This window comes from Bos grunniens, chromosome 12 (genome assembly GCF_055505025.1).
Source record: "Bos grunniens cultivar Pamir isolate PY7600 chromosome 12, Bosgru_T2T1.0, whole genome shotgun sequence".
Classification (NCBI taxonomy): Eukaryota; Metazoa; Chordata; class Mammalia; order Artiodactyla; family Bovidae; genus Bos; species Bos grunniens.
This window is the reverse complement of record NC_141176.1, coordinates 45272825-45296522: the sequence shown is the minus strand read 5'-3', so window position 1 is coordinate 45296522 and position 23698 is coordinate 45272825.

Below are 23698 nucleotides of genomic sequence, written 5' to 3'. Positions count from 1 at the left end.
CTGTTCATAGTTCTTCAGGCACTCTCTCATAACTTATTCCTTGAATCTATTTGTCACTTCCACTGTATAATAATGACTTTGACTTAGGTCATACCTGTATGGCCTAGTGGTATTCCTTACTTTCTTCAATTTAAGTCTGAATTTTGCACTAAGGAGTCAATTTAAGCAATTTAAACCTACTTTTCCAAATGATCCACTAAATCACAAATGTCCTGCTTTTTCATGGACAATCAACTGACAAAAAAAAAGTCAGCTTGAGATTTTATTTCATTTTAATTTCTTCTTTTATTTTTGTAGGCAAGAACATGTATTTATTCAGCAGTCACTTATCACATCCTCAGTATGATTAAATGTCTTTTAGAAGCAGATAAGTGAAAAAGAGATGAAATTTGCTCATGATTAAGTATAATACAGAGCAATATATGAAGAATAAGCATATTCAATTGTAGGCTTATTGAAAATAGAAAGGTTGCTTCCATAAGCTCTTTCTAAAACACATATCCTAAGAAAAGGAAATGGGAATCTTGAAGTAATGCAGAGAATGAAAGCTTTGAAGTGGGGAAAAAAATCTGAGTATGGTTTACTTCAACTTATCAAACTTACCAGTAGAATGACCCTGAACAAGTTAATTAAACTCTGTTTTGAAACTTATATATTTGTAAAATGATGATAATCACAACTTTTTCAGGTAGATTAAATGATGCATATATAACTCTTGGAGGATACTTGTCATATCATATATTTTAATTTTCCCATCCATTTTGGATATATAAACCAATGTTTTGGGATAATAAGGGTAATTATTTTATATCTGAACTTCGCATTAACATGCTTTTTCATGAGTTCATTCAATATTTGTTCTTAAAACAACACTAAAAGTTAGGCAATAGAGATATCATCATCTATAATATCAGATAAGGGGGTTTAGGTGCTATTTTGTTTTGTGAAAAGCAAACTAAATAAGAACATATATAACCTAAAATCCAGTCTCATTTTTGCAATAACTTGGCCTTTGACAAATCTGTGCCATGTGACCTCTCTTATCCACACTTAACACTTTATAAACTAGAAATATTCAACCAAATATACACAAATTCCCTCAGCAACTCTTTGGTTGCTCAAATGATGAAGCCTTCAGGAACACAGAATCTGGGACTTGAATTAACATTGATTTTTGAGTCCAATATTTCTTTAGGTGGTGAGGATCTTTATGTTAATTATAAGGAGAATAATAATTAAACAGATTGGGCTACTGTACAAAATAGTTTAACTTCACTTTCCACTTTCTTTTTTTGTTTGTTTGTTTGTGAAGAGTTTATTTGGAGAGCAGGAGAAAAAAAAAATCTGCCATCTCTTAATTTTTTTTAATTTATTTATTTTTGTTGTTGAAGGATAATTGCTTTACAGAATTTTGTTGCTTTCTGTCAAACCTCAACATGAATCAGCCATAGGTATACATATATTCCCTCCCTTTTGAACCTCCCTCCCACCTTCCTCCCCATCCCACCCCTCTAGGTTGATATCGAGCCCATGTTTGAGTCTCCTGAACCATGCAACAGATTCCCGTTGGCTATTTTACATATGGTAATGTAAGTTTCCATGTTACTCTCCATACATCTCATCCTCTCCTCCCCTCTTCCCATGTCCATAAGTCTATTCTCTATGTCTGTTTCTCCACTGCTGCCCTGTAAATAAATTTTTTAGAACCGTTTTTCTACATTCCATATATGTGGGTTAGAATATGATATTTATTTTCTGACTCACTTCACTCATATAATAGTTTCCAGGTTCATCCACCTCATCAGAACTGACTCAAATGTCTTCTTTTTTATGGCTGAGTAATATTCTATTGTGTATATGTACCACACCTTCTTTATTCATTCATCTATCGATGGGCATCTAGGTTGTTTCCATGTTCTAGCTAATGTAAATAGTGCTGCAATGAACAATGGCATACATGTGTCTTTTTCAACCCTGGTTTTATATTCTAAGGGTATATGCATAGGAGTGGGATTGTTGGGTAATATGGTGGTTTTATTCCTAGTTTTTTTTTAAGGAATCTCCATACCATCCTCCATAGTGGCTGTATCAGTTTACATTTCAACGGTGCTAGAGCGTTCCCTTTTCTCCACACCCTCTCCAGCATTTACCATTTGTAGCCTTCTTGTTGATGGCCATTCTGACTGGTGTGAGATGATATCTCATTGTGGTTGTGATTTGCATTTATCCAATAATAAGTGATGGTGAGCATCTTTTCATGTATTTCTTAGCCCTCTGTATGTCTTCTTTGGAGAAATGTCTGTTTAGGTCTTTTCCCTACTTTTTTATTGGGTTGTTTGTTCTCCTGGTACTGAGTTATATGAGCTGCTTGTATATTTTGGAAATTAATCCTTTGTCAGTTGTTTTATTTGCTATTATTTTTTTCCCACTGTGAGGGTTGTCTTTTCACCTTGCTTATAGTTTTCCTTGCTGTGAAAAAACTTTTAAGTTTAATCAGGTCCCACTTGTTTACTTTGTTTTTATTTCTGTTATTCTAAGAGATGGGTCATAGAGGATCTTGCTTTGATTTATGTCATCAAATGTTCTGCCTGTGTTTTCCTCTAAGAGTTTTAGAGTTTTTGGTCTTACATTTAGGTCTTTAGGGTTCTCTGGTGGCTCAGAGGTTAAAGCGTCTGCCTGTAGTGTAGGAGACCTGGGTTCGATCCCTGGGTCGGGAAGATCCCCTGGGGAAGGAAATGGCAACCCACTCCAATATTCTTGCCTGGAGAATCCCATGGACGGAGGACCTTGGTGGGCTACAGTCCACGGGGTTGCAAAGAGTCGAACACGACTGAGAGACTTCACTTTCACTTTCACTTTAGGTCTTTAAGCCGTTTTGAGTTTATCTTTGTGTATGGTGTTATCAGTTCAGTTCACTCGTTAGTTGTGTCTGACTCTTTGCGACCCCATGAACCGCAGCACGCCAGGCCTCCCTGTCCATCACCAACTGCCAGAGTCTACCCAAACCTATGTCCATTGGGTCGGTGATGCCATCCAACCATCTCATCCTCTGCCATCTCCTTCTATTCCTGCCCTCAATCTTTCCCAGCATCATGGTCTTTTCAAATGAGTCAGCTCTTTGCACTAGGTGGCCAAAGTATTGGAGTTTCAGCTTCAACATCAGTCCTTCCAATGAACACCCAGGACTGATCTCCCTTAGGATGGACTGGTTGGATCTCCTTGCAGTCCAAGAGACTCTCAAGAGTCTTCTCCAACACCATAGTTCAAAAGTATCAATTCTTCAGTGCTCAACTTTCTTTATAGACCAACTCTCACAACTATATATGACTACCGGAAAAACCATAGCCTTGACTAGGCAGATCTTTGTTGACAAAGTAATGTCTCTGCTTTTCAATATGCTGTCTAGGTTGGTCATAACTTTCCTTCAAAGGAGTAAGCATCTTCTAATTTCATGGCTGAAATCACAATCTGCAGTGATTTTGGAGCCCCCCAAAAATAAAGTCTGACACTGTTTCCACTGTTTCCCCATCTATTTCCCATGAAGTGATGGGACTGGATGCCATGATCTTTGTTTTCTGAATGTCGAGCTTTAAGGCAACTTTATCACCCTCCTCTTTTACTTTCATCAAGAGGCTCTTTAGTTCTTCACTTTCTGCCATAAGGATGGTGTCATCTGCATATCTGAGGTTATTGATATTTTTCCCGGCAATCTTGATTCCAGCTTGTGCTTCATCCAGCCCAGCATTTCCCATGATGTACTCTGCATATAAGTTAAATAAGCAGGGTGACAATATACAGCCTTGATGTACTCCTTTTCTTATTTGGAACCAGTCTGTTGTTCCATGTCCAGTTCTAACTGTTGCTTGTTTTAAGAAGTGTTCTAATTTCATTCTTTTACATGCAGCTGTCCAGTTTTCCAGGCACCATTTATTGAAGAGGCTGTCTTTGCCTCACTGTGTATTCTTGCCTACTTTGCCAAAAAGAAGGTACCCATAAGTGCATGGTTTTATTTCTAGGCTTTCTGTCTTTTTCCATTGGTCTATATTTCTGTTTTTGTGCCAGTACCATCCCATCTTCATGACTGTAGCTTTGTAGAATAATCTGAAGTCAGGAAGATTGATTCCTCCAGCTCCATTCTTCTTTTTCAATACTGCTTTGGCTATTCAGAGTCTTTTGTGTTTCCATATGAATTGTGAAATGTTTTATTCTAGTTTTGTAAAAAATGCCATTGGCAATTTGTCAGGATTCACATTGAATCTGTAGATTGCTTTTGGAAGTATAGCCATTTTCACAATATTGATTCTTCTTTCCCAGGAACATGGAATATCTCTCTCCATGTTTTTATGTCATCTTTGATTTCTTTCTTCAGTGTCTTATAATTTTCTGTGTACAGTTCTTTTGTCTTCTTAGGTAAGTTGATCCCTAGATGTTTATTTCTTTTTGTTGCAATGGTGAATGGGATTGATTCCTTAATTTCTCTTTCTGATTTTCATTGTTAGTATAGAAAAATGCAAGTGATTTCTGTGTATTGATTTTGTATCCTGCAACATTGCTAAATTCACTGATTAGCTCTAGTAATTTTCTGATAATATCTTTAGGGTTTGTTTATGTATAGGATGATGTCATCTGCAAACAGTGAGAGCTTTATTTCTTCTTTTCTGATCTGGATTTCTTTTATTTCTTTCTTCTCTGATTGCTGTAGTTAGGACTTCCAGAACTATATTGAGAAATAGTTGTGAAAGTGGACACCCTTGTCTTGTTCCTGATGTTAGGGGGGATGCTTTCAGTTTCTCACCATTGAGAATAATGTTTGCTGTAGGCTTATCATATATGGCCTTTACTAATTTGAGGTAGGTTACTTCAAGCCCATTTTTTGAAGACTTTTAATCATAAATGGGTACAGAATTTTGTCAAAGGCTTTTTCTGCATCTATGGAGATTATCATATGGCTTTTATCTTTCAATTTGTTAATATGGTGTATCACCCTGATTTATTTGCATATATTGAAGAATCCTTGCATTCCTAGAATGAACCCAACTTAATCATGGTATATGAGCTTTTTGATTGTTTCTGAATTCTGTTTGCTAAAATTTTGTTGAGGATTTTTGCATCTATGTTCATCAGTGATATTGGTGGCCTGTAGTTTTCTTTTTTTGTGTGTTGTGTTTGTCTGGTTTTGGTATCAGGGTGATTGATGGTCGCCTCATAGAATGAGTTTGGAAGTGTTCCTTCCTCTGCAATTTTTTGAAGAGTTTAAGAAGGATAGGCATTATCTCTTCTCTAAATGTTTGATAGAATTCTCCTGTGAAGCCATCTTGTCCTGGGCTTTTGTTTTGGGGGAGATTTTTGATCATAGCTTCAATTTCAGTGCTTGTAATTGGGTTGTTCATAATATCTATTTCTTCCTGGTTCAGTTTTGGAAGATTGAACTTTTCTAAGAATCTGTCCATTTCTTCCAGGTTATCCATTTTATTGCCATATAGTTGTTTATAATAGTCTCTTATAATCCTTTGTATATCTGCATTGTCTGCTGTAACCTCTCCTTTTTCATTTCTAATTTTGTTGATTTTAATTCTTCTCTCTTTTTTTCTTGATGAGTCTGACTAAATGTTTGTCAATTTTATTTATCTTCTCAAATAACCAGCTTTTAATTTTATTAATGTTTACTACTGTTTCTTTCATTTGTTTTGTATTTATTTCTACTCAGATCTTTATGATTTCTTTCCTTCTACTAATTTTGGTTTTTTTTTCTTTTTTCTTTTTCTTTTTCCAGTTGTTTTAGGTATAAAGTTATGCTGTCTATTTGATGTTTTCCTTGTTTCTTAAGGTCAGATTGTATTGCTATAAACTTCCCTCTTAGAACTGCTTTTGCTACATCCCATAGGTTTTGAATTGTCATGTTTTCACTGTCATTTGTTTCTAGAAATGTTTTAATTTCTTTTTCGATTTCTTCCATAAACTGTTGGTTATTTAGAAACTTGTTTTTTAATCTCCATGTGTTTGTGTTTCTTACAGTTTTTTTTGTTTTAATTGATATTTAGTCTCATAGCATTGTGATTGGAGAAGATGCTTGATCCCATTTCAATTTTCTTAAATATACTGAATTTTGATTTGTGATCTGAGAGGTGGTCTATCCTGGAAAATGTTCCATGTGCACTTGAGAAAAAGGTGTATTCTTCTGCATTTGGGTGCCATGTCCTGAGGGTATCAATGAGATCCATCTCATCTAAATGTATCATTTAAGACTTGTGTTTACTTATTAACTTTCTGTTTTGATGATCTGTCCATTGGTGTGTGTGGGGTGTTAAAATTTCCTACTATTATTGTGTTACTGTCAATTTCTCCTTTTATGTGTGTTAGTGTTTGTCTTATGTATTGAGGTGCTTCTATGTTGGGTACATAGATATTTACAATTGTTATGTCTTCCTCTTGGATTGATCCCTTGATCATTATGTCGTGTCCTTCCTTATCTCTTGAAATCTTCTTTATTTTAAGGTCTATTTTGTCTCGTATGAGGATTGATACTCCAGCTTTCTTTTGATTCCCATTTGCATGGAATATATTTTTCTATTTTTTCACTTTTGGTCTATATGTGTCTTGAGGTCTAAAGTGGGTTTCTTGTAGATATATATACCTACAAGTGTGTATATGTGTGTGTGCATATATATATATATATATATATATATATATATATATATATATATCTTGTTTTTGTATCCATTCAGCCAGTCTGTGTCTTTTGGTTGGCACATTTACTCCATTTACATTTAAAATAATTATTGATATATACGTTCCTATTGCCATTTTCTTAATTGTTTGGGGTTGATTTTGAGATCTTTTTTCTTCTCTTGTATTTCTTGACTATACAAGTCCATTTAACTTTTGTTGTAAAGGTAGTTTGGTGGTACTGAGTTGTATTAGCTTTTGATTTCTCCATCAGTTTTGAATGAGATACTTTCTGGGTGCAGTAATCTTGATTGTAGATTTTTCCCTATCAGTACTTTAAATATATCTTGCCATTTCCTTCAGGCCTTCAGATTTTCTGCTGAAAGATCAGCTGTTAAGCGTATGGGGTTTCTCTTGTATGTTACTTGTTGCTTCACTTTTGCTGCTTTTAATATTCGTTCATTCTGTTTAGTCTTTGTTAGTTTAGCATGTGTCTTGGCATGTTTCTCCTTGGATTTATCCTGTATGGGACTCTGTGCGTCTTGGACTTGATTGACTGTTTCCTTTGCCATGTTGGGGAAATTTTCAACTATAATCTCTTCAAAAAATTTCTCATAACATTTCTTTTTCTCTTCTTCTGGGACCCCTATTATTTGAATGTTGGTGCAATTGATATTGTCCCAGAGGTCGCTGAAGCTATTCTCAGTTCCTTTTCATTCTTTTTACTTTATTCTACTCTTCAGAAGTTATTTCTATCATTTTATCTTCCAGCTCACTGATTTGTTCTTCTGCTTCAGATATTCTGTTATTGATTCCTTCTAGAGTATTTTTAATTTCAGTAATTGTGTTGTTTGTCTCTGCATGTTTATTCTTTAATTCTTCTATGTCTTTGTTAATTGATTCTTGAATTTTCTCCATTTTGCTTTCAAGTTTTTTGATCATCTGTACTATCATTATTCTGAACTATTTTTCAGGTAATTTGCCTATTTTCTCTTCATTTATTTGGACTTCTTGTTTCTAGTTTGTTTCTTCCTTTGTGTAATATTTCTCTGCCTTTTTATTATTATTATTTTTTAAATTTTTTGTGTTTGAGGTCTCCTTTGCCTAGGCTTCAGGGTTGAATTCTTTCTTCCTTTTGGTTTCTGTCCTCCAAGTTTGGTCCAGTGGTTTGTGTAAGCTTCTTATAGGGTGAGATTTGTGTTGAGTGTTTTTTTTTTGTTGTTGTTGTTGTTTGTTTGTTTTTCCTCTGATGGGCAAGGCTGAGTAAGGTGGTAATCCTGTCTTCTGATTATTGGGTTTGTATTTTTGTTTTGTTTGTTGTTTAGATGAGGCATCTTGCACAGCATGCTATTGGTGGTTGGGTGATGCTGGGTCTTGTATTACAGTGGTTTCATTTGTATGAGTTCTCACTATTTGATACTCCCTAGAGTTAGTTCTCTGGTAGTCTAGGGTCTTGGAGTCAGTGCTCCCACTCTAAAGGCTCAGGGCTTGATCTCTGGTGAGGAAAGAAGATTCCACAAGTGGTTTTTTATGGCATTAAGTGAGATTAAAACAAATGTCAAAAAGTGAAACACAGATGAACCCCAGACAAATGGAAGTTACAAAATCAGGCAAATAATAATTAAAATAATGGAAAATGCACATATACATACAGCCATGAACAAAGTCAAAGCAGTCCAACAAAAATAAAGTACAATAGATTGACCTGGTGAACAAAGAGGATGAAAATTATGTCTACCAGGACAAAACGAACTAAAGGACAAACTGGGGGGGGGAAAGAACTAAAGCAAGGTGCCAAGTGAGGAATAAAGCAACGAAAACAAAACTAACAAATATGTTGAGAGGAAAGGAAAGAAAGAAAAGAAAGAAAGAAGAGCTATGCAAAGTTAAATAGAGACAGATGAAAAAGATTTATATATATTAAAGATTAACTGCAAGGGGAAAGGAACAATAGGAAAGGCAAACAAAAGAATAAATATAGAAAAAATATAATAGGTTAAAAAAATTAAAGGTTAAAATTGTAAAAAAGAGATAAGATTTTTTTAAAAATTTAGAAAAAAAAAAAAAGAGGAGAAAACTCCACAGACCTGCAAAAGCCCAACACAGAGGAAGAGGTTTATAACAATAACAAAAATTGTGACTGAATATACACACACACACATATATATATATATACCTAAATTTATATATATTAAATTTTATATACATTAAGGATTAACTGCAATGGGAAAAGAACAGTAGGAGAAGCAAACAAAAGAATAAATGCAGACATAATAATAATAGGTTTTAAAAAATTAAAATGAAAAAGGAAAAAAAAAAAGAAAACAAACTCCCCAGAACTTCAAAAGCCTGATATAGAGGCAAAAGTTCATAACAACATTAAAAAAATGTGACTGAGAAAAAAAAGAAAAAAAGAAAAAAAGCTTAGTTAGATTTCATAGTGCCAATAAAATTAACAACTACAACAGACAAGGAAAAAGAAAAAAAAACAAAAAAAACAAAAAAAGAATCTACAGAACATGTCAAAACATAAGAATATAAACGTTTTTCTTGAGTCATTGCTGTCAGAGTCCTTTCCATCGCTGAGAGTCAGTCCATTTCACCCCCCTATAATACCCTCTAACACCGTGCTGATTTCTGGACCTGCTGTGAGGGCAGCTCAGGTTCTAATCTGCTCCTACTCCTCTGTGCTCTTGCCTCCAATGTCCACAGCTATCAGAACTAGTGCATTTTCTTTTGTGGGAGCTCTCAGTGATCTTTTATGTATTCCACAGAAACAGTATGCCTAGTTGATCATGTGGATTTAATCTGCAGAGGTATAGCTGGTGGGAGGGTGTTGGGTCTTCTTTCTTAGTCATACTGCCCCTGGCTTTCAATTGTGATTTTATTCCCAGCTCTAGATATGGGTCATCCATTGGATTTGCTCCTGAGGCTGTCCTGGAGGACTTGGGCTTGCCCCTGTGAGGGCCAGGTGTGGAAGTGGTGCAGCTGCTTGAGTTGCAGGGGTTCTGGCAGCACCAAGTACTCAGGGGAGTTGGAGGCTAAGGCAGCAGGAAATATAGTGCTCTAGAAGGGTATGGAAACCAGTATTGGCCAATGCACTCCAGTATTCTTGCCTGGAGAACCACCCCCGCCCCCCACCCCTGACCCCCTGACAGAAGCCTGGCAGGCCACACACAATCAGTCCACAGGATCGCAAGGAGTTGGACACTACCAAACTGACTTTGTGTGCATAGGTGTAAGAATTTTTTTTTTTCCTGTGGTAGCTCTGTTCTGTGAGAATTGGGCGTGAATATAGCACAGCTGCTTGGCTTTCAGGGTCTTTGGTGGCGCCAGGTGTGCAGGGGCCCAGAACGCCTCTGCCACAGGAGTTATGACCCTATCAGTCTTTTTTCAAGCCTCTTGTAGCTGGTGATCAGAAGGCCTCCTTGGCCAGTCTTTCTCCATAGCTTCACCCGTTTAGGCACTTAGACGGTTTCCTTGCCTGGGGTCCTTCTCTGTTGTTGGGTGCATCAGGCACATAGAGGGCCCCCCAACCTGGGATCCTACCCTGTAGATCAGTGTGTCAGGCACTTAAAGGGGCACCCTGGGTGGGGTCCTACTGTGTAATTTAATGCATCCGGCGTTTGATGGGCCAGCCTCTCTATTGTTCAGCTGCCAATGCTGGTGTTGGGGGAGAGAGGCTATGGTGGTGGCTCCACCCTCTATGCATGACTCAGCAGTACTGCCTTGCTTTCATGGCTGGCCCACTTTCCTCCACAGGCATTTCCCACCACGATTTCCTTCCTCACATCCTTCAATTCGTCTCTCTGCAATCAACAGGAGCCTTCGCCTGGGGATTGCTCCACAATCCCCAAACTCCAGGTCCCAGCCACCTGTGCCATCTAGGGTATGTATGGCTGCAGCAAGAACTGTCTGATTCTCATTCCATTTAGGCTGCCATACATAGCTGTTTCACTCTCAGCCTTAAATGTTTCTCTGATGACTCAGACAATTGCCCCAGAATGGGGATCGTACCTCTGCTTCAGTTCCCCCACCCGGTGAGGGCAGGTCCAGTCCTACTAACACTCCTGTTATTCCCTCTAGTTCCTTCATCCTACCAAGTTTTGTGTGGATTCATATATTCTTTTCTGCTGGTCAGGTACTCCTGGCTGCTCTCAGCTGGTGTTCTGCATGCACTTTTGTGTCTGAAGGTGTATTCCTGATGTATCCATGGAGAGAGATGTATTCCATGTGCACCTAATCCTCTGCCATCTTGTTCCTCCACTTTCCACTCTCAATGTTTCTAATAAATATTAATTATGCTCTGCTATTTGCAGTTTCACTTTAAACAATAATTTACTGTCATAGGTTAACTACCTTGTTAAATAAGTTGATCAGGATCAGAAAAAAGGATTGGACATCTAGCAACAAAGAACATATCAATGTCCAGATGAGATCAGTCGCTCAGTCATATCCACTCTTTGCGACCCCATGAATCGCAGCACACCAGGCCTCCCTATCCATCATCAACTGCCAGAGTCTACCCAAACCTATGTCCATTGGGTCGGTGATGCCATCCAACCATCTCATCCTCTGCCATCTCCTTCTCCTCCCACCCCCAATCCCTCCCAGCATCAGAGTCTTTTCCAATGAATCAACTCTTCGCATGAGGTGGCCAAAGTACTGGAGTTTCAGCTTTAGCATCATTTCTTCCAAAGAAATCCCAGGGCTGATCTCCTTCAGAATGGACTGGTTAGATCTCCTTGCAGTCCAAGGGACTCTCAAGAGTCTTCTCCAACACCACAGTGCAAAAGCATCAATTCTTCGGCACTCAGCTTTCTTCACAGTCAAACTCTCACAACCATACATGACCACTGGAAAAACCATAGCCTTGACTAGACGGACCTTTGTTGGTAAAGTAATGTCTCTGCTTTTGAATATGCTATCTAGGTTGGTCATAGCTTTCCTTCCAAGGAGTAAGCGTCTTTTAATTTCATGGCTGCAGTCACCATCCGTAGTGATTTTGGAGCCCAGAAAAATAAAGTCTGACACTGTTTCCACTGTTTCCCCTCTATTTCCCGTGAAGTGATGGGATCGGATGCCATGATCTTCGTTTTCTGAATGTTGAGCTTTAAGCCAATTTTTTCACTCTCCACTTTCACTTTCATCAAGAGGCTTTTTAGTTCCTCTTCACTTTCTGCCATAAGGGTGGTGTCATCTGCATACCTGAGGTTATTGATATTTTTCCCGGCAATCTTGATTCCAGCTTGTGTTTCTTCCAGTCCAGCGTTTCTCATGCTGTACTCTGCATATAAATTAAATAAGCAGGGTGACAATATACAGCCTTGACGTATTCCTTTTCCTATTTGGAACCAGTCTGTTGTTCCATGTCCAGTTCTAACTATTGCTTCCTGACCTTCATACAGATTTCTAAAGAGGCAGGTCAGGTGGGCTGGTATTTCCACCTCTTTCAGAATTTTCCACAGTTTATTGTGATCCACACAGTCAAAGGCTTTGGCATAGTCAATAAAGCAGAAATAGATGTTTTTCTGGAACTCTCTTGCTTTTTCCATTATCTAGAGGATGTTGGCAATTTGATCTCTGGTTCCTCTGCCTTTTCTAAAACCAGCTTGAATATCAGGAAGTTCACGGTTCACATATTGCTGAAGCCTGGCTTTGAGAATTTTGAGCATTACTTTACTAGTGTGTGAGATGAGTGCAATTGTGTGGTAGTTTGAGCTTTCTTTGACATTGCCTTTCTTTGGGATTGGAATGAAAACTGACCTTTTCCAGTCCTGTGGCCACTGCTGAGTTTTCCAAATTTGCTGGCATATTGAGTGTAGCACTTTCACAGCATCATCTTTCAGGATTTGAAATAGCTCTACTGGAATTCCATCGCCTCCACTAGCTTTGTTCATAGTGATGCTTTCTAAGGCCCACTTGACTTCACATTCCAGGATGTCTGACTCTAGGTCAGTGATCACACAGTCGTGATTATCTGTGTCGTGAAGATCTTTTTTTGTACAGTTCTTCTGTGTATTCTTGCCACCTCTTCTTAATATCTTCTGCTTCTGTTAGGTCCACACCATTTCTGTCCTTTATCGAGCCCATCTTTGCATGAAATGTTCCCTTGGTATCTCTAATTTTCTTGAAGAGATCTCTAGTCTTTCCCATTCTGTTGTTTTCCTCTGTTTCTTTGCATTGATTGCTGAGGAAGGCTTTCTTATCTCTTCTTGCTATTCTTTGGAACTCTGCATTCAGATGCTTATATCTTTCCTTTTCTCCTTTGCTTTTCACTTCTCTTCTTTTTGCAGCTATTTGTAAGGCCTCCCCAGACAGCCATTTTGCTTTTTTGCAGTTCTTTTCCATGGGGATGGTCTTGATCCCTGTCGTGTGTACAATGTCAGGAACCTCAGTCCATAGTTCATCAGGCACTGTATCTATCAGATCTAGGCCCTTAAATCTATTTCTCACTTCCACTGTATAATCATAAGGGATTTGATTTAGATCATACCTGAATGGTCTAGTGGTTTTCCCTACTTTCTTCAATTTAAATCTGAATTTATTAATAAGGAGTTCACGATCTGAGCCACAGTCAGCTCCTGGTCTTGTTTTTGTTGACTGTATAGAACTTCTCCATCTTTGGCTGCAAAGAATATAATCTATCTGATTTTGGTGTTGACCATCTGGTGATGTCCATGTGTAGAGTCTTCTCTTATGTTATTGGAAGAGGGTGTTTGCTATGACCAGTTCATTTTCTTGGCAAAACTGTATTAGTCTTTGCCCTGCTTCATTCCATATTCCAAGACCAAATTTGCCTGTTACTCCAGGTGTTTCTTCCATATAGGTGTATTTCAAATAATTGATGTTGACAATCCTCCTACAGGCAGTGGTGCTAAATCCTTCCTTACTCTGCTAGCATGGGCTGTGTTCAGTGATTTGAAAAGACTAAAATATCAAAAGATTTGGTGACTGTGAGGGTAGAGTAGGGGCTTCCAGTAACTTCATACACTTGCAAACACTACCTGGGTCAGGTGACCAAGGTCTACATAGACAGTGATGTGTCATGTCGATATTACATATCCCTGATACAGCATGAACAAAAAGGCACTTCATCTCTATGGGACTCCTCTCCAAAAGACAAAAGCACAGTGTAGCTATAAGAAAAACCTCACAAAGACCTAAATAAAGAACTTCCTAAAGCAACCTGCGTAGTACTCCTTGAAACTTGGAAGGTCATAAAACAGAATGAAAGACTGAGAATTTTCACAGACCAGGAAAGGCTGACCAAACAAAATGACTAGATTATTGCAATGTTGTATCCTCGAAGGGATATACGAAAGGGGCATTAAAGACAAATTAGTTTAAAAGAGATTAGAATTTAGTGAAAAATAATGTGCTAGTGTTGGTTAGTTTTAACAACTGCTCCTTGGTAATAAAAACCAGTAACAAAAGAGTAAACTGGTTGAGGAGTATACAGAAGCACTGTGTATATCTATCTGTCAATCTACAGCTGTGTTAAAATTCAAAACTTATTGACACATAAAGAGAATTGTAGTCATCATATATATGTCTTATATTCTAATTTTAGGTAAATATGGGGAAAATTGTATTATATAACAACATATAAAGATCAGATATTTTCTTTTCTGGCTTTCTATTAGTTTATCTGTTGTAACTTAATTGCATAACCACATTTGAAGGTCAACAGCTTTCACACATGCAAAACAGCTTATTACTTCACCAAAATGGCAGTTAAGCTACAACTGGCTTTTGGCATGGCTTCTGCTTTTCCTAAATAACTGAATTAGGGACAGTTTTGCTCTTTTCAGTTCAAAATGTTTTGTGTGTTGGAGAGGGGGTTGTTGTGTTTACGTATAAGTGTGTATGTGTTGCATACACATAAAATTATCCAAGCATTTTAATTGTCACCTTGGATTTCCTGGTCATTTGTGATGTATCTTAACACTTTTTCAGCTATGACACATTAACAATTAAAATAATACTGCTGACAGAATTTTATGACATGAATTCTTAATTAATGATATGTTTTTTTCTCTTCAGTCAGTTCAGTCGCTCAGTCATGTCTGACTCTTTGCAACCCCATGGACTGCAGCATGCCTGGTTTCTCTGTCCATTACCACTCCCAGAGCTCACCCAAACTCATGTCCATTAAGTCAGTGATGCCATGCAACCATCTCATCCTTTGACATCCCCTTCTCCTCCTGCCTTCAATCTTTTCCCAGCATCAGGGTCTTTTCCAACATAATTAGTTGAAATAAATATTAACTTGTTGAAAGTAATCCTCTACAGACTAAAAATTTTTGAAAGGAAATCTAAATAATTATTGTAGAGCAAAGGGCTCAAGGAAATACCCTTGGCCTCTCCAATTTCTTGTATAATTGGGAGCCCACATGTCCCTTTTCCTAGAGTAATCTCATTTTGTTTCATCCCATGCAAGGACTTATGCTTGATTGTGTTGTAGGACCAGAATGTCATACCTTTGCCATGTCCCTCTTTAATTCAGAGTGTGGATGAAAGTGACCTTTCTAGAAGAGAAGGAATTCAGTCTAATCGTGGATTTGGAGGTTCATACATCAGCACCAAGTATGCTAGCTGCCCTGTCCACGGGAAATGCAGACAGTGTACTGCCATTGTGTTGAAGGAGGGGCAGCTGCCTCTTGAACTGCTGTCTTCAGGCAATGGACACACCTGTTGATTTCTCTACAGATAATTTGGCTTTTTAAAAATTCTAAATTATTTCAAGTATCTGTGCCCCTATAGCCTTAGAAAAGCATTTGGAATATTTTGTTATTGAGTCAGGATTGAGTTCTGCCTCTCCAAATTAATACTCGTATAAATATTTAGAATCACTGAGATTCTATTGGCTACAACATGTACAATGTGGGACCATTCATACATAACCTCACATGGCTGTCTTGAAAGCAAAATATTATACACATATGCTTACATACACATATGTATACATACACATTTACAATTGAAACTTAAATTTAAGTTGAAGTCAAATGGAATCAAGAGCCTGTTATTGATTTTGCAAAATTTACCTAAATTACACCTAAGATGTTTACTAAATTTATGAATCATGAAGGTGAAATAGCTTAAGAAAAATAAGTCATATTTTAAAGGAAATAAATATATGGCATGAATGAATTTCTAATCTTAGTCTGAAATGTGGATGATTACTTTGATTAAGCATAATAACTGTCTCCATTTTATTTACTTTAAAATAATATAAATGCTATTTTGTGGGGGTAATCCTTGGTCTGGATCATGTTCAGTTTGGGGAAATAAAGTGGAATTGGAGATAAATATATATGTGTATATATATAAATCCTATGTTATTGTATTATATTTACTCAATCTTTAGGCAGTCATGTATAAAATCTTCTGCTGCTATAATTTTGACAAGATTATTTTACAAGCCAACCTAGGTCTCTGGGGTTCTGCTTTCTGCAGTGTGGCTACCTACTCTTATCACACAGCCATAATGCCAAAGTACCTAAAAACGTTTTTAACCTTTGTGTTTATAATCTGAGGAATCTCTTTGTAGCCTATCACCAATAGAATGAATATATAGGAATGATTTCTTTTTTGCTTCTTCAGGGATACTTTCTATTACCCATAAATTCTTCTCTCTTATCCTTTATTATCTTAAAATCTTCCTAATTAAAGTTATTTTGATTTTTCCAAAAATAGCATTTAGAAAGAATTTGGCTTAATTCTTTAGTCTGCCATAAGCCTTTACAGTAAAACCCTGAAACTACTACCAGGTTGGGACCTTACAAGAGAATAGAAAACTTACTCAGAGGGAATAAAAAAGACACAAAAACATATGTTAATATCTTAGATGTGCATTTTACCTTTTTAACATTATAAAACCTTGAAGCGGTCATGGAAGTAGGAGCCTTAAAATGGCTTGCAGACAGAGAGATAAAAGATACATTAAGGAAAATAGATAACACATTTGAAGATTGGAAATAAACATTTAAATTTCTCATAGACACTGTGATTCCACAGTACAGATAACTCAAACATAGTTATGCCATATTATAGTGTCCTGATTTTTAGCAGCAGTTTCTAGACAAATGTGTCATTTTGGAATAAAATGAATACTTCCACTACTTATATATGAATATCAAATTAAAAAGACTAAATATCAACAAATAACCAACTTTTCATTTTATAATTTAGGAGAAGTGCATTAAAATCTATCAACATGAGAAAAGAAGGTTGAAGTTCCAGGCAGGGACTGTAATTAAGAAATAACATATTATTTTATTGAAGGGGAAAAATAAGGAAATAAACTCATGAAATCACTGTATATCAAGAAGAATACATATCTATGAAACAAAATAAATTGACATAGTAAATTAAAGTGCTGCACTCAATATGCCAGCAAATATGGAAAACTTAGCATTGACCACAGGACTGGAAAAGGTCAGTTTTCATTCCAATCTCAAAGAAGGGCAATGTCAAAGAATGTTCAAACTACCACACAATTGCACGCATTTCATATGTTAGCAAAGTAATGCTCAAATTCTCCAAGCCAGGCTTCAACAGTACATGAACCAAGCACCTCCAGATGTTCAAGCTGTATTTAGAAAAGGCACAGTAACCAGAGATCAAATTGCCAACATCCACTGGATCATAGAAAGAGCAAGCGAATTCCAGAAAATCACCTACCTCCGCTTCATTGACTATGCTAACACTTTTGACTGTGTGGATCACAACAAACTGTGGAAAATTCTTCAAGAGATGGGAATACCAGACCACCTTACCTGCTTCCTGTGAAACCTGCATCAAGGTCAAGAAGCAACAGTTAGAACCAGACATGGAGCAATGGACTAGTTCCAAATCGGGAAGGAGAACATCAAGCCTGTATATTGTCACCCTGCTTATTTAACTGGTATGCAGAGTACATCATGTGAAATGCCAAGTTGGATGAAGCACAAGTTGGGATCAAGATTTCTGGGAGAAACATCAATAACCTCAGATATGCAGATGACACAGCCCTAATGGCAGAAAGTGAAAAGGAACTAAAGAGCCTCTTGTTGAAGGTGAAAGAGGAGGCTGTAAAAGCTGGCTTAAAGCTCAACATTCAAAAAACAAAGATCACGGTATCTGGTTCCATCATTCATGGCAAATAGATGGGGGAAAAATGGAAGTAGTGACAGACTTTATTTTCTTGGATTCCAAAATCACTGCAGATGGTGACTGCAATCACAAAATTAAAAGATGCTTTTTCCTTGGAAGAAATGCTATGACAATTCTAGACAGTGTATTAAAAAGCAGAGACATTCCTTTACCAACACAGGTCCATATAATCAAGATATGGTTATTCTAAGAGTCATGTATGAATGTGGGAGCTGGACCATAAAAAAGGCTAAATGCTGAAGAATTGATGCTTTTGAGCTGTGGTGTTGGAGAAGACTCCTGAGAATCCCTCAGACTGCAAGGAGATCCAACCAGTCACTCCTAAAGGAAATCAATCCTGAATATTCATTAGAAGGACTGGTGCTGAAGTGAAGCTCCAGTTCTTTGACTATCAGTTGTGAAGAACCAACTCATCGGAAAAGACACTGATGCTGGGAAAGATTGAAGGAAAAGTGGATAACAGAGGACAAGATGGTTGGATGGCATTACCGACTCAATGGACATGAGTTTGAGTAAGCTCCGGGAGATAGTCAAGGACAGGAAATCTTGGTATGCTGCAGTCCATGGGGTTGCAAAGAGTAGGACATGCCTGAGTGACTGAAAAACAAAATTGTAAATTACAGATAGAGCCAGTAGCATGGTATACAATTAAACTTAGAAAGTGTAAAAACAGAATAAAGTGAATAGTGACTTGCAACTGAAGGCAAAAAAATGGCGATGTGAATGCCCTTTGTGGAAAATGTTAGGAGGTTATTTCCTTCAAATGGAAATGTGAGAATTAGAAATTAAATTGCTTGACCCAAATTGTCAAGCTTTCCCAGACAGGATGTAGACAGTGAAAGAGGCATTGCATTTGGCATTTGAGAGTATGTTAGTATCCTTAGACAGAGTGATTGTGGTGTACATTTTTAAAGATAAAATATTGATTATAATGCCATTAAAGAGAAGAATTCTCATATACAGACACATGAGAAGGGGCAGAGTGTTTAGACTTCTTTTCATGAGGTTGGGTCATGAAAAAAAGAACAAAACGTCTGCTTGAGGACAATAAAATGTTAAAGGTGCATCCATTTAGACACTTTTGGACATGGTTGTCAGAAGAGAGAATAGCCAGTTCCCAGGCAAAAATGAAAATTAAAAATCAATGAACAGTGATGTGAATAAAGTCCTAGCAAAGGAGAAATAAAGGGGGAACAGTAAATTCTTTTGCCAAGATCAGTATAATGATGAAGATAACGCATAAGATTAAATATGACTAGAAAAGGAGCATGGAGAATTTTAGTCTTGGTAATCTGTATTTTCTCTCAGAATTCACTCTCTGGGTATATGTACTTATTGGCAACAGAGAACCTGACTTTGTTCTTTGGGGAAAACAATATGCAAACATTGATAAATATTTGAGACTGATTACTTATAAGATTACTTGTTGAGTATTTGAGGGGCCTGATACTTAAGAATCTTAGTTTCTATTGGATGGATGTTTAAATTGTTCCAAAATGTTTTTGTCTAGGAAGTTAAAAGTATAATAAGTAAAATTAGAATTATCTTGTTGAGATTAATATACCTAAGGATGATGCAAGCTTGTATTTCAACAAAATGGTTTATATAGTTAGGAAAATTAGGGGGAAAGGTAATATTGAATCTGAAAGCCACTAAACTGAGAATCCTTTTTTCAGGAAAAACTGAATGAAAATACTCCAGTGGAAAATAATTGTAATAAGCAACATTACAAATAAGCTCCAGATTATCAAAAGTCAGTGGTTTAATTGTAGAAGTCATAGTCTATGAAATGTCAAAATGGGTAAAAACATGGAAAGATAATAACCAAGGTTATGAAATTTGCTTTTTTAATTCAAGATCCAATATGTTGTTTCAATTTTTTGTTGTTTACTTTCAAATCAAAAAAACTAAAGAGGTATACATTTTGAAATATTATAATCAAAATAGGATGGTTATTCCCAGCATCTGCTGAGTTTAGAAAGTCAGATTAAATTTGTGTTAGAATTTAAAATTAAATGCATGATATATGCTATATTTTCTATGTAACTTCTATTTTTTTTTAATTTTATTTTTAAAGTGATTGAGTCCAAGGAAGTGTGTTTTAATATGAAATTGAATAGTAGACCTCACTGAAGCTTATCACTTCCAGGAACATTCTGTGACTGAATTAGCTCATATCATCAAAGTTAGGTATGGTCATGTGATTTACCCGACTTTTGGAATGTCAGTGGAACACCTACCTTCTCTTCCGAGAAACATGGTTATCATTCCTTTTTGTAATGTTCCTGGGTTGGTTACATGGAGGACAGCTGCTTTGAGAGTCAGAAGACCTCTAGTGGGCTTTATGTGAGAAAGAAATAAACATTTGATGTGATAAACTGATGAGATTTAAGGATTGCTTGTTACATTAGTACATACTCAACTTTCCTGGTGGATCAGATGGTAAAGCATCTGCCTACAATGTGGGAGACCCGGGTTCGATCTTTGGGTCGGGAAGATCCCCTGGAGAAAGATATGGCAACCCAGTCCAGTACTCTTGCCTGGAAAATCCCATGGATGGAGGAATGTTGTAGGCTACAGTCCATGGGGTCACTAAGAGTCAGATACGACTGAGCAACTTCATTTTCACTTTAGTACATACTCAGTTCAAGTTCAGTTCAGTAGCTTAGTCATGTCCAGCTCTTTGTGACACCATGAATTGCAGCATGCCAGGCCTCCCTGTCCATCACCATCTCCCGGAGTTCACCCAAGCTCATGTCCATCAAGTCGGTGATGCCATCCAGCCATCTCATCCTCTGTTGTCCCATTCTCTTCCTGCCCCCAATCCCTCCCAGCATCAGAGTCTTTTCCAATGAGTCAACTCTTCACATGAGGTGGCCAAAGTATTGGAGTTTCAGCTTTAGCATCATTCCTTCCAAAGAACACCCAGGACTGATCTCCTTTAGAATGGACTGGTTGGATCTCCTTGCAGTCCAAGGGACTCTCAAGAGTCTTCTCCAACACCACAGTTCAAAAGCATCAATTGTTCGGTGCTCAGCTTTCTTCACAGTCCAACTTTCACATCCATACATGATCACCAGAAAAAACATAGCCTTAACTAGATGGACCTTTGTTGGCAAAGTAATGTCTCTGCTTTTCAATATTCTATCTGGGTTGGTCATAACTTTCCTTCCAAGGAATAAGTGTCTTTTAATTTCATGGCTGCAATCACCATCTGCAGTGATTTTAGAGCCCCCCAAAATAAAGTGTGACACTGTTTCCATTGTTTCCCCATCTATTTCCCATGAAGTGATGGGACCAGATGCCATGATCTTCATTTTCTGAATGTTAGCTTTAAGCCAACTCTCTCACTCTCTTCTTTCACTTTCATCAAGAGGTTTTTTTAGTTCCTCTTCACTTTCTGCCATAAGGATGGTGTCATCTGCATATTTGAGGTTATTGATATTTCCCTTGGCAATATTGATTCTAGCTTGTGCTTCTTCCAGTCCAGTGTTTCTCATTACGTACTCTGCATATAAGTTAAATAAGCAGGATGACAATATACAGCCTTGATGTACTGCTTTTCCTATTTGGAACCAGTCTGTTGTTCCATGTCCAGTTCTAACTGTTGCTTCCTGACCTGCATATAGGTTTCTCAAGAGGCAGGTCAGGTGGTCTGGTATTCCAATCTCTTTCAGAATTTTCCACAGCTTACTGTGATCCACACAGTCAAAGGCTTTGGCATAGTCAATAAAGCAGAAATAGATGTGTTTCTGGAACTCTCTTGCTTTTTCCATGATCCAGCAGATGTTGGCAATTTGATCTCTGGTTCCTCTGCCTTTTATAAATCCAGCTTGAACATCTGGAAGTTCACGGTTCACATATTGCTGAAGCTTGGCTTGGAGAATTTCAAGCATTACTTTACTAGCATGTGAGATGAATGCAATTGTGTCATAGTTTGAGCATTGTTTGGCATTGCCTTTCTTTGGGATTGGAATGAAAACTGACCTTTTCCAGTCCTGTGGCCACTGCTGAGTTTTCCAAATTTGCTGGCATATTGAGTGCAGCACTGTCACAGCATCATCTTTCAGGATTTGAAATAGTTCAATAGCGTGTCTTAATTAATACAAGGTCATGTTTAATATCTTGTATAAACATTATGTTGTCAGTTTCATATAGCTGAAATATAATTAAGAAGGCTATGTGAGTCTGGTCTATAGCAAATTCTAAATAATTTTCATTGGTTTTATTCTAAATATATATGATATATGTTTGATAGAGTTTCATTTTATGGCATTTAAAGTCTTAGATATTATCTCTGTATGAACTTACTGTATAATTGGCATCAGTGTTGTACAGTGTCATCATAGCCTGTGTTAGGAGAACATTAGATTATGCTACTTCTTTTCAGGAAGCACATATTAATTTATAACAATGAGCATATAGGTTTTACAATTTACAGTCAATCATTTTAGTTGAAACTTGGGTTTCAAGAGTGTAATCAGCAAAGGATATTCTGTATTTATCATTTATATTAAAAAATGTGTTTAAAAAATTTATAGTTGAGATACAATCCAAATATCATCTCTGGAAAAGAAAAATTGTTCCAGACAAGTTAAACAGTCAAGGAATACTTTATTTAAGAATATTGCAATAGAGGAGAGAAATTAAACTCAATCTCACTGAAACAAAAGGCAGGCGGATTTTAAATGCTGAGTGAACTAACAGTAAAAGAAAAGGTTTTTCAATCTTGAATAGGTCATCTGTTGCCGAGGACCTGCCCTGGCTGATCCAGGGTATTCGAAGGGGAGACAGTGTCGGCGACTATTTACATATTTATCAAAGATATAAAGAGTAATAAAATGAGGATAGCTCAGTAGGAAAATTCAGTGGAGAAAAGAGGCTGAGTAGCTTGGTTTACGCGGAAAATCAATATAACCTGTGACACCAGGTTAGCTCTGACCACAGAGGCCGCAGGCGCCCTCTCGAACAGCGGAAGGTGCCCCACCTTAGACACCTTCTCGAGTGGGTCTTAGAAGCCCAGGCAAATAAATGGTCACAGAGGACCTCCGCGCTCCAGATGGAGACTTCAGCCAGAATGTGAAAAGAAAGAATGACATGGGGAGACCAAGCTCTGGTGAGCAAGGCCCGTAGCTTTATTTTCAACAGGGGCTTTTATACCCTAAGTTACACATAGAGGATAATAGGGGATGCAAAGTCAGCAGTTTTTGATCCTTATCAAAAACCAGGGTTTCTTTCCTGCAAATTTATTGTATACAAATGGTTTAGGTGATTTACATCATCTTCTGGCCAGAAGGCCTACTAACATTTTATGGCTCTTGACAAAGACTTATCAACCGTAAGACTTATTTTCTCTAAGAGTAATTATTTTAAGGTTTGGTGCCATCTTCCGAAGATAAAATTGCATTCCTATAGGGCGGATGTGTAATGGGTTTACAACAAAGGAAATAATTTATTACCTTAAGGGTCTAAAGTTACTAACACCAAGGCCACTACTTATTTTTTTCTACATACCAACTATATTAATTAATACACATTCAAGGATACAATTCAGGGGATGTGAAAACTTGGCAACAAGCATTGGCTCATCAATGAAATCCTTTACTAGTTTATTCTGACAGTTTCTAACTCTCTGAGAGGTTCTAAGCTATTTGAATATCTTAAGCTTCCCTTGCCTCTCGAGGCTGGGAGACTGTAAACAATCATATGCATAGCTGTAGGAGTCCGGGTAAACTTGTCAGGCGAGTTAGAGAGCCATCTGAGGGGTTTGGATTTAAACACTCCTAATTGCTCAGGAACTTTATTAATTGGAGCTGTAAGTTAACTCTTTGACAGAGAGCGAGATGGTGGTGGGGGACAGCCCTCAGTAAAG